Below are 12313 nucleotides of genomic sequence, written 5' to 3'. Positions count from 1 at the left end.
ATGTATTCTGGAAAATCAATTGTTCACCCCATATGGCATTCTTAACTGGGCCATTGCTGAAAGCTCCCTCCCTTCTCTGTGACCTCACATTAAGGTCACCACTAGTATTCCTTTAGTGAAAGATTGAACTGGAACAGAGAAACAAAGCATCTATAAAATGAATTGACTGAACACAAAACAACAATAAAAAAGAAAAGCGATGTTACTGGCGTAATGAGTGAATGGGACATTAGCTTTGGGTCAGGAGTAAGACAAATTTAAAACAGAAAATCAAAACTGTAACTCTTGGTTATTTTTCCCCACCCACTGTGAAATTATGACAGCCATTTTGTCATAATAAAGACAGGCCACAAAGCAGGGGATTTGTTTACATTAGAGTCCTGCTGTTCTTACAAGTTGCCTGTATCATCGACGCCAGTGTTCCTCAAAGTCTTTTGACCACAAGCACAGTTGTACATTCCTCATAAGCAGGGTCATTTTTCTCTTTTGACATTTAACTACAGTACTTATTCAAAACATAAAATAAAATGAAATTAAAATACTGCACAAAAGCGGAGGCTACCTGTAATGTCGTTAAGCCATCTACTAATACACCAGTACTGAAGTTAAAGTGAGTACTGTGCTTCAACTAAGATATTGTTGACTTACCAGTTTGTTTACATTGCCTATGGTAGTTTTGCCGTGCTTTCACATTGCACTGAAATAAACTAACCAAACTCAGTCCTTTTGCCCAAAAGGTGAGACCACCTCTTGAGAAGGTTTGGTTCAATTTAAACAGACTCTTAAAGGGACAGAGTTATTTTGGAGTATTCACATATGCTTCCAAAATGAACTGAACCGCACTCAGTTAAAAAAAAAAATCAGCCCAAATGAGTCAAGTGTGACTGCACCCCTAGCTGCAGGCGCACAAGCTGCCTCTCTCCTTGAAGCCTTCCTGCCTCTTGGTCACCATGTGAACTGAACAGCCATCCTGCTACTGCCTGCAGCCGCAGGGCGATGGGAATGTTATGCATAACCTCTGTTTTAGTTCAAAAGCAACAGAACGAAGATCATTTATGTATACCATTTTAAAAGATAAACCTATAATATTTTCATCATGGGTTTGTCGGCTTTGCTCTGCTTTTTTGTCAAACCCAGTTAGGGGATAATTTAGCGTGAACCATTTCTAATCCTTTATACAGGGTACTGAGAGGTCTTCACATGTATTAATCTGCTTTGGGTTTTAATTCAAACATTAATAATGTATGGGCTTGTAATGCATTCTATTTGATTAGCATGGAATCTGAATATAGTGACAAGGGCAGAGGAGATTCTATTTGGTGGTATTGCTACTTTAGTTGAACTCATGGTAGAGTTTGGGGTGTTTCTCTGCATCACAGCCAGGCGTTTTTGGCTCATATTCAGAGGCATGGTGTTGCCTGCAGGTGGAATGGGGTAATCTCAAGCTGTCAAGTATAACAGGATTGTTTTCATGTAAAGCAGGATGCTTAAAGCTGTGCTAACCAGGGCTTTTAAACCCATAGGTTTTATTACAGGGAGGAGGCAGTGTGGTCCAGTGTTAAAGTCCAGGGCTTGTAACCAGAAGGTCACCTGTTCAGATCCCACCTCTGCCACTGATTGACTCACTGTGTGACCCTGAGCAAGTCACTTAACCTCCTTGTGCTACATCCTGCGGATGAGATGTTAAATCAATGTCCTATTGTAAGTGACTCTGCATTTAATGCACAGTTCACAGCCTACCTCTGTAAAGCGCTTTGTGATGGTGGTCCACTATGAAAGGCGCTATATATAGAAATAAATATATTATTATATAGTGGAGGTGACCATATGGACAATTTTTTGAGTTTAAAATTCATTAATATACAGATTTAGTATTTAAATAATGGCTATTTTAGATACGGTCACTGCAGAAAGCCTTTACGTGACTGAAGGGCTATTTAGCCTATCCGTCCATCAATAATCTCTATGGTACAGTACCTGAGTTTTGTGCATGCACACCTGATCGCTAAGGGGTCGATTTGGATGTGACCACCGTAGCTTTTCTTGGGGGGGTCAGGAAAATATTAGGTCAGAGTAACAAACATGCGCAGCCATGTTGATGGGGATATTTTGTTTACAATTCCTGAGGAGAGATTCCTGAGAAATCATTTTCCTGCTAAATTTGCATATACAGTACGAGCCGAAAGAAAGCAATCAAAGTAAAAAAAACAAAAGGTAAGCTCTGTCACACTTTCACACCTATAAATATTCACTTTAAGTTCAGGACAGAAAGTTTTTTCAAGCAAGATAACAAGCAAACATAGAAGGGAAATGAGGGAAAGTGAAAAGGACTGTCCAAAATGCTGAGGTTGTTGTACCCTAAAGATTTTGAGCAATCATTATTTGTAGCATACTTCTTATATACAGTATTGGTTTACACAGGAGTCTTAAATGCAGTGCACCAGTAAATTTACATCTAGAGAATCCAATGTATGATGAACTTTGGTTACGACATTCTGATGGACCATGTGCTATTGAGAGTATCAGAATCTTAGGATGTGGTTTTTGGAGGAACTTGTCCATCTGTCTGTGTGTCACGTTTACATTGTGTGAATATGCTGGGTGTGAGTTACTTTACTTTTCATGCAATTGATAGTGATTTTGCTTGTAAGCAATAGCAACAATATCACTGACCTCTGATCACATGGTTAGACTGCAGAGCTTGACCCAAGGTGTATTTTAAAATCATTTTACTTTTAAAAATACACTAAATTACCCTTTTTGTGACAGCTGAAATGGATTACGCTTTAGGGTTTTTTCTATGGATAAATGTGTTCGCTAAGAAGCCATTTATTAGTCTATTTTAGTGTTTACTATTGATCGCTTTCCAGTTTCCATGGTCTTTTGTCACGCGTGAATAGGAGGTCTTATCTTTTGTCCTGTCTCAACTGACAATAAAGACCTTAATCCAAAGTGGTCAAGTGCTATTCAGCAATAATCTGTTGATGACAAACTGCCACACAATTCCCACTGGAACGAAAGAGATGTTTTGGTGTTCATGAGGTGCAGAGGATATTTATTTTCCCGTGCAGTGGGTGCATATCCTTGGTAATGGAGAGCGCGTGACCATGTACATCACACTGTAGAGAATCGCATATCCAGTTGTGATGAAGCTTGGCAAAGACTTTCTTCAGTACAAGTCATTGAATTGATGTCATCAGAATCTGGGAGTATACTGCATCTATCTGTATGTCACACTTACATTTTAACACATAGATAGAAAACAGCTTAACAAGTTGAAACTTGATGCGTAAAAAAAGTATATAGCAAGGCACCTGTCTGCCCGTATGTCACATTTTTCATATCCATACTATATGGTGGATGTAGCTCATAGTAGGCCATGGTATTGTTAGCTCTAATTTTGTATTTACAGTAATGGTGGGGAATATACTTGTAAGTATTATAAGTATTAGCAACAAAATAACTTGTGTTGTCATGAAGTCAAGCTACTGTTAGCCATGGAAATCCGCTAACTGAAAAGGGGAATACAAATGAGAAATTCGGGCAACTTCAATAGGATGCTGAGCTTTCAAAACACTTCAAAAGCAACCTTCCATATGAAAATCAATACGACCAAAAGGACATGTGAGCAGCGGCACTCACAACTACTCAACGATTGCAAATACAAAAAGGGATTTTTTAAGTAAACATTTTCTTTAATGATGTCTAATAAAGTTTCAAGCCTACACAATGTAATCCAGTTTAAAAATGCATCTTTAAAAAACGGAGTTGCAGCTGGGAGAAGCGAGCACTGCAAGGTGTGTAAATCAGGGGGTGTCACTGACCCTCTTGCAGGAGAGCAGGATGAGGCTGGATATCCCATTGGATTAATGCAGCTACCCACCATATTTTATAGTCAAAGAGGAAGATAATCTGTCCCAGAGCTGTCTCGTCTAAACTCCATAGCTGTCAAAAGAAGACCAAAAACCCCAGGCGCAGCCACTCTAGATGATCTAATGCATTCATAATACCCCAGGGATTCCAGACTTCACAGGCTGGGGGGAAAAGCACATAAAAAAGGTGCAACATCATTCTGAGATATCTCTCCCCTTGTCGTTCACCTGCGGTCTTTAGCAGCAAGTTTCATCCGTCAGGCCTGCTGCCATTCCGGCTTTGCTTTCTAAAGCCAGCCGTCTATTACATGCAAGATTCATCAGCTGAGCGACACAATGCATCGCTGTGGCCCGCCAGTTAGAACAAGCATGTCCCAGCTAGGTTTTCTGCTTCCATTAAGGTGGCTTGGATTTGTTGGCATGTGGTGACACAAAACTGACTCCCAGGTACCTGGTAAACGGGTTGTTTGTTTTCACTTATTGCCACAGGACATGACAGCACCCCCGCTTGTTCATTGTTCATCTAACCAATTTCATTAAAAGAAACTTCTGCTGCGACACAGAATAGAAATGCTGCTGGAAAAGGAATGCAATCTCAGTAATTATTTAGAGCTTAATACCGGTTGGTCACTTTTGTTTTAACTATGTATAGGTTCCAGAATGTATCTCATATTTATTATCTCCACTGGTGATGCATATCCTCTAGCAATAGGGATGTAGTGAAGGCATCTGTCAGTACTTATGTCAGCAAGTTGAGTTCTGCATTTACACACACATACATGCTGTATTTATACACACAAACAAGAATCAAGAGATCTAGCATTGATTAATTATTTTGTATTCAACATAGATCCATAGTGAATATATATATATATATATATATATATATATATATATATATATATATATATATATATATATATATATATATACTTTTTGTTTTTACCAGATGTCATTTTGGAATCTACTGTACCTTGCATTCATTCAGATCCAAAGGAACGAGAATGACCGGGTGAATCTCACTGTTACCAATTATGCTGCATTACTACGCTTGATCTGAGGTTATCCAGCTGTTTAACTTTAAACATACTTTCTTTTTGATACATTGCACTTGGATAAATAGAAAGGATGGCCATGAACAACTTGGGTTATTTGTCCATCCTCATTCATCACATAACTACAGTATTCACGCACGTTCATGGAGTATCCTCAACATAACATTCGTGTGTAAGTCACTGTGCAACTTTCAAAATGCTCAATCAGAATAGAAGGCAGCACTTAAGAGGAAACAAGTCCCATAGACAATGTTTTGGCTAGCACAGTGATGAAGGCACAAGCTGAAACGTTTGTCTTGTGCCTTCAGCAGCGCGCTAGCCGAAAAGTGTGTCTACTTTATTAGACAGCTGGCTAATACATGCTCTACCACAAGTTATTTTGAGAATCAGTATCTGGAGGTATATTTTACACATACATAGGTTCTGGTGATATGATAATGAGCCTTTTACATGAAACTGGAATAATGTGAATAAATTAAATAATTGCATGGATAAGCCTTGTGAGGTGGTAAAATTCATTTTTGATTTCTGCCAGCACTCTTAGGTTGCCTTCATAGATTACTGTGAAGGTAACGATAAGGGCTATTGGTCTTAACATCAATTGTAAAAGGCAACTGCAGAAGTGCTTAAAAAACATCAATCTGCTGCAGTTTTATAACTCCCTCTTTGTATGCATCAAATATTTTAAACAGTTTTTATATCTCTAGCAGTCAAGAATACCCACTGTAAAGCCTGGTGTCTGTTCAGGAACTTATGCATATAGATTAGACACTTTTCCATACCTCAGACAACAAACCAGCACAGTGAAACTGTAACAATCAAGGAATGCTTTTTATTATTCTTTCAATGCCAATCCAATCACTTTGAAAATCTTTCTTTAAATAACTGGATTACTCAGACTCCACACAGGGCTGGAGAATGAATCAGGGAGGGTCGGTAGTGGTTATGAACCTACATGACATGTCAAACGGTCCTGGTTTATCAGAGAAATTGGACTTTGCTTATATTGTGCAGGGAGATTCAATTGTTCATTTTGTATTGTGGAGGTTGGATTTCCGAAATCCAGTGTGCTTAATCATAAACTGATTCCAAGGCCTTAGTGCAAGTCTCTCGTTTCACTGTCAAGGCTATGCTGTAAATGTATGCAAACATCCGTCACAGGCAAAAGAAGGCCCTTTGTTTCTTTATTGGGGTTTTAGCCTTTATGTTAAAGTGTTACAGATCCCCCTGCAGTGTTTACAAGAAAGGCAAACAGATTTCTTTAACTTTAAGGGAGTATAGAGAGTTTGAGTTATTTAACATATTTGGCTGGTTTGTGGCCTTTGTCATAGCTCCATAGAATATAGGTCTGTGAAAAATCAGGTTTATGCATTTAAGGATGGCAGCAAGTGTGTTTGGAAGATAATTAAGACCCCATTTCTGGATGAGGACCGTGTAGAAGTGCAGGTTTTGCTTTGTACACCTTTCTGGACTTAAACAAGATTAGAATTCAGTTGCAATGAAGTGACCCAGGTGTGTGCTGTTACAGAGAGTTCGCTGGTGTTCTAATTACATGGGTGCTATACATATTCACATAATAGAATTTGAAGGGAACAAAAGTGATGACCGTGCCCCTTGGGAACAAATTAGTAGCAGCCTAAAGGATAATGACCACACACAAGGTGTGGTTCGTTCATTTACTTTCTAATTACCCAGAAGCTTGTTTTCCATGGGAAATTGGCAGCGCTTGCTGGAAATACAAACCTTGCTCAGTTACATAGACTGGGGAGACAATCAGAGATCAGGGAGTAGAGAAAACCAACTTCATCCAAAAGAAAAATCATTCAAGGTAATAATGAAGGCTTCATATTTTTTTTTCCTTACCTCTCATTAGCATTACAACAAGTGCTTCTGAAGGCTTACCTGGTAAAGACACACGCACATGCTGTGCAGGGTGAGTCACACAGTTTGGTCAGGCACCCAGTGCACAAGGGGGCGGTAGCTCACTGACATCCACTGCAGAGCCCCTGGGTCTCAAGAGGCAACTGACTTTGGGATCACCCACTGACTTTCAGTTCTCCTGAGTTGCTGTAGGGATTGCTGCTGTAAAGGAACATAATTGATCTAAATCGGTGGGGAAAAAAATGGGTAAAATAATTTAGTAAGAACAGGTAAGAAATTAAATGTAAATTAGGTAAACCTAAGAAAATAAAAGGGAATACAATTGTTACTAAAACAACAGTTTTGGTAAAATGGTGTAAGAAATGTATTAGAAGTAGACGAATGTTTCGCCTAGTGTTTTTTCTTCAGTGCACATGGTGTTATTTTTATATCAGTAAAGGGTCAGACTCTCGCTGTGAGAACTATGTATGAACACACTAATGATAGGTGCTGATCATGAAAGGGATGAAAGACATGGAGAGGAGGAGAGGGTGGGGCAGATCTTCCATAGTGGACTGAAGATGAAAAGGAAGGAAGAGAAAAAGAAAACTAGTTTCAGTAGGGAAGATGTTTCTGGCTAAACAAAAGATTCTCTATTAAATTTAGAAATGTATGCAGTAAGCGAAATTTTGTGCTTCAGTTTTCTAGCTGTTTAATTTTAATGCCTCCTAAATACTTGCCGGTGTCCAGTTGAGCCTGTTTGAGAAAACCATACAGGCAGAGGGTTCTGTGTTTGTTTTAGATGGGGAAGATAATGCAGCTCAAATGTGCATTACAAAAAGCTGGCATCTAGTTCTAATAATTTACAACGCGAACACATCTGCTGGCAGAGTCAGTTTAGACAAGGAAGAGCACAAATTATGGCAAAGGAAATTGAACAAGCTGTTTATATGAGACTGTGACAGGATAGGCGTAGTGTGGTGTAAAATAATAGACTCCAGTCCTTTTTCCAATTAAGCGCTTGGGTTTTATTTCCTTAAAAAACGGTTACCAAACGCACTCAGAAATAATAGGGACAAATAAACAATAGGGATGCCAGGGTACACAACGGTGTGTAACCCGACAACATAAAGAGAAACGGGGTTGCAGTCCCAAATAAACAAACAACAAAAACAGTCTGTCTTCCTTTTGTAATCCAGGAACGGGAAAAACACGGGGGTAACAAAACCAGCACTTCCGGGTAGTCGCTCCGCCGTCGTAATCCTGGAGCGTCCCATTAGTGCTCTAAAATGCAAAGAACAGATGGGTTAGCAAAAGTCCACACAGCAAAGACGACCCGTCTTCAAAAACCCTTCCTCTGTTTCCCTGCTCGTTTCTCTCTCTCTCTCTCTCTCTCTCTCTCTCTCTCTCTCTCTCTCTCTCTCTCTCTCTCTCTCTCTCTCTCTCTTTCTCTCTCTCTCTCTCTCTCTTTCTCTCACACGCACTGTACCTTGCCAGAAGGAACAGAACCCTGGGCCATGCCCCCTTTTGTACGCTCCGTCCCGACGCCATTGGTCAGCGAGGGCAACCGCTGTCAGCCAATGCGTGATTGCCACCACGCTTCCCGACCGGGTCGATGACGTTGCGCACTGCGGCTCTGCCCCCTTTCCAGGTGGCCGACTTCCACCTCCCCTGGGGATGTCTGCTTCTCCTCCCTAGCGCCCTCACCGGTCGGAAGGGAGATCTAAAACAATAATTAATTCTCTCTTTGTCACAGAGACTAAGTGAACTGCTGATGGTCCTAGTAGTTATGAGGCTTAGAGCAAAATCAGACCCTCATGTAGACAAAATCTGTCTTAATTAATCTGGGGATGTACACAGGCATTCTCTTGTGTTCTGAACGGGAGGATTGTATTCATGATACTGTTCACCCTGTCACAGCAAACATTCACCTGTTTGGAAATATTCAATTGGGCGATACCATAGCACTGACAAGAGGGTCACAAGCACTGATTCATAATGGCTGTATCAGATTGTTCTGGAGGAATTCAAGGAGGTTGTATTGGTTGTAATGCAAGCCCTGTTCCAGAATGGTCCAGAGTTTCTCCAGTCTGCTTTTCCCTATGTAGCTGAAACGGACTTGCAACAGGGAGCTTTTCTATACTACAGATGTCATGTACATTAATAGTACATATAAAAACAGTTTACAGAATACTTTGAGGCTTTCTGAACTTGCACATAGTGGGATTATGTTATGTGTTGTACTGAATCACAAGTATCATATTCTCCCAGTATTAACATTCATTCAGATTGCTAATGAACAGGCTCTGTACCATTTTATTCCTCCCTGACTCGCTTTCCTTCGTGCTGACTGGATCAAGAATGTTGTATTAGCCCACAATGTGTAGTCCCTGCTGCTTTGTTTGAATGGAAACAGGGGTGTCTTGTCCAGTGTAATAGGTATCTGTGATTTGGGACACAAGTCAGCAGGTGCGTGCTAGAATGGAGATGTGCTGGGAGTAGGAGAGGCAGGGGTCCAGGGTTACTCTGAGGTTCTTGGCTGAGGAGGAGGGAGAGAGCGTGGTAGATTCCAGAGCAATGGAGATAGAGAGATCAGAGGAAGGGCAAGATGAGGAGGGGAAGAAAAGGAGGTCAGATTTAGAGAGGTTGAGTTTGAGGTGATGCGAGTGCATCCAGAAGGAGATAGCAAACAGACAGGTAGAGATACGGGAGGGGATGGTGGGGTCAGAGGGGGGGGGAAGGAGAGGAAGATCTGAGCATCATAAGCATAGAAATGGTATGAGAAACCATAGGATGCAATGAGGGGGCCCAGGGAGTGGGTGTAGAGAGAGAACAGAACCCAAGACTGATCCTTGGGGAACTCCTGTTGAGAGAGGGTGAGGTGTGGAGGTTGAGCCGCACCAGGTTACCTGGTAGGTGCGGTCGGAGAGGTAGGAGGAGAACCTAGCCAAAGCAGTGCCATAGATTTCCAGGATAGGAGAATAGAGTGATCGACAGTGTCAAAGGCAGCAGAGAGATCGAGGAGAATTAGGACAGAGGAGAGAGAGGCAGCACGGGCAGAGTTTAGTGAGTTAGTGACAGACAGGAGAGCAGTTTCAGTGGAGTGAGTAGAGCGGAAACCAGATTGGAGAGGGTCAAGGAGAGAGTGGTTAGTCAGGAAAGCAGAGAGCTGGCGGTGTACTGACTGCTCGAGGGTTTTAGAGAGGAAGGGTAAGAGGGAGACAGGATGGTAGTTCTGGAGGGAGGTGGGGTTTTTTGAGGAGGGGGGTGATAGAGGCTTGTTTGAAGGTGGGGGAAAGAGGCCAGAGAGGAGAGAGATGTTGAGAAGGGAGGAGATGTATATATAAATATATATAAAACTACACTGTAACTGCATTTTCATTGTTAAACACTGATAATCCCAAACCTTGTGCTTATTTGCTTGATTAAAGGGCAACGGTTCATACATAGCAGACTGTAAACATGCTCTGCTTTAATTGAGTGGGCAGCAGGACCCAACAGTGGAAGCATTGCCCCCTCTTGGTGCCTTCTGTGGCACCTGAAACTAGGGCATTCCCACCGTCTGTTCTGGGCTGAGACCTGCTGGACAGTACAAGGGATTGACAGTCTGCTGGGGACGGAGGGGGAACTAGATTAAATAACCTGCAAGAAACTGCAAGGCGTCAAATCTGTCTCAATGTGCTCAAGACATTTAACCTCTTCAGTGCTGGTGACAAGTCCTGCTCATTTTATAGGGCCACTACCAATCTGCTAATGAAGAGATACCTCCTATTGTAGCGTGCCGAAGTTTTTCAGTCAAAACCGAGATACAAATGTATGTCTAATTTAATACAGTAATACTACATTCAACTTTGAATGAAATAACAAGTGTTTTTATATACCACCATTGTTTTGTAGTTATTGATTAAAAACAAATATGTCGATGACATGTATCCCTTGTGACTTGAGTTATCAGTAAAATGACGATTACAATCTACATCATACAGACAGGTAAAGAAAGTCTGTATCAAGTTTCATCACAATTAGACAGGCAGTTCGCTGATAGAAATATAAGCGTGACAGACAGCTAGACAGCCTCCTTACAAATCCTTATACTCTCAACAACTTGCCACAGAATGTCCAAGTATGTAGAACTGGACAAGCGAGTGGCTCTCTGGATATGTTGATTACAGAGCCTACACTAATGCAGGTTTGTAATTAAAGAAACCGTGTGAAGCACTTTATACAAACACTGGAGACATACTTACATGTGCCTCTTCTACAGAAAGAACAAGAAGATACATTCTACTGCCTCTATCTTCTAATCTTAATATGTTAAAATGCTTAGATCTATTCAAATAATGGCGTACCAACATTTGCAAAAATTGAAGCCACTGGACCAGTCGATAATAGGTTCAAATAGGTTGCATGACGTGCTTTTATTATTTCTAAATTCAACATTTGGAATAGCTGTGGAGATACCCAAGAACTTGACTGTAGACACAACCTCCAGTTAGAAAACAGTATTGCCTAATAGGACTGAAACAACTCATTAAGTTTTGAGAGTGTTTCTTTAAAAGCACAGAACAGAGCACAGATGCCTTGCTTTATAATTGGACGAGCAGCTCCAACACTGTGGTACATGTATATTCAAAAGACAGACTGAAATCAGGAGGGTGCATGCCACCTGCACTACACCAGTTGGTTCAGGGACTGTTGTATCAGCGAGGGAGCGAAGATCACCCACCGTTAGAAAATCATATTAGGAGGTTGACACACACACACACACACACACACACACACACACACACACGTGAGTTTGCTTATGAAGCAGCTGAAGCATTCATGGGTTTACGTTGATGAATACAGTATCGCTTTTAAAGGACAGATGAAATCATTAGAAACAAACACCCTGTGAAGGCTAGTAATGTCCTGTATGTTTTTAAGAACTGTCTGAATATGTTGGTGTTTGAAATAAATAATAATAATAATAATAATAATAATAATAATAATAATAATAATAATAATATATTTATTTTTATATAGCGCCTTTCATAATGGACCACCATCACAAAGTGCTTTACAGAGTGAACTGTGCATTATATGCAGAGTCACTTACAATAGGACATTGATTTAACATCTCATCCGCAGTATGGAGCACAGTGAGGTTAAGTGACTTGCTCAGGGTCACACAGTGAATCAGTCAGTGGCAGAGGTGGGATTTGAACAAAATGTATAAATTGGTGTAAATACATTCATATTCAGTACACACAGTAAAATCCTGCTATCATATCAGTAGCCAGTGCACACATGTGCATGTGCACAGGGTTCTCCTAATAGTATAATAAATCACACAGTTCTTGAAAGGTTAATTTGTATAACATCAAGAGTTATAGCTAAATGCATTAGGAATTGCAGGTGCCGAATGCAATACAAAACAGCCACTTTATAGGAGGCTAGGTGTGTTTCGATAACAGTGAAAGTTTGATGATGTAAGGATAGATGGACAGACACAATCAGCACATATAGATTTTTTTTGTTTGGTTG

General features: G+C 40.7%; 1 protein-coding gene across 27 annotated transcripts in view; it reads left to right on the top strand.

Moving 5' to 3' along the window:
* LOC117424054 (alpha-(1,6)-fucosyltransferase-like) overlaps positions 1-12313 on the top strand; it is a 215233-nt gene that overhangs the window by 186968 nt on the left and 15952 nt on the right. The window lies entirely within an intron of this gene.

The sequence above is a fragment of the Acipenser ruthenus genome, chromosome 18 (assembly GCF_902713425.1).
Source record: "Acipenser ruthenus chromosome 18, fAciRut3.2 maternal haplotype, whole genome shotgun sequence".
Lineage (NCBI taxonomy): Eukaryota > Metazoa > Chordata > Actinopteri > Acipenseriformes > Acipenseridae > Acipenser > Acipenser ruthenus.
This window is presented reverse-complemented; position numbering and strand designations above follow the sequence as displayed.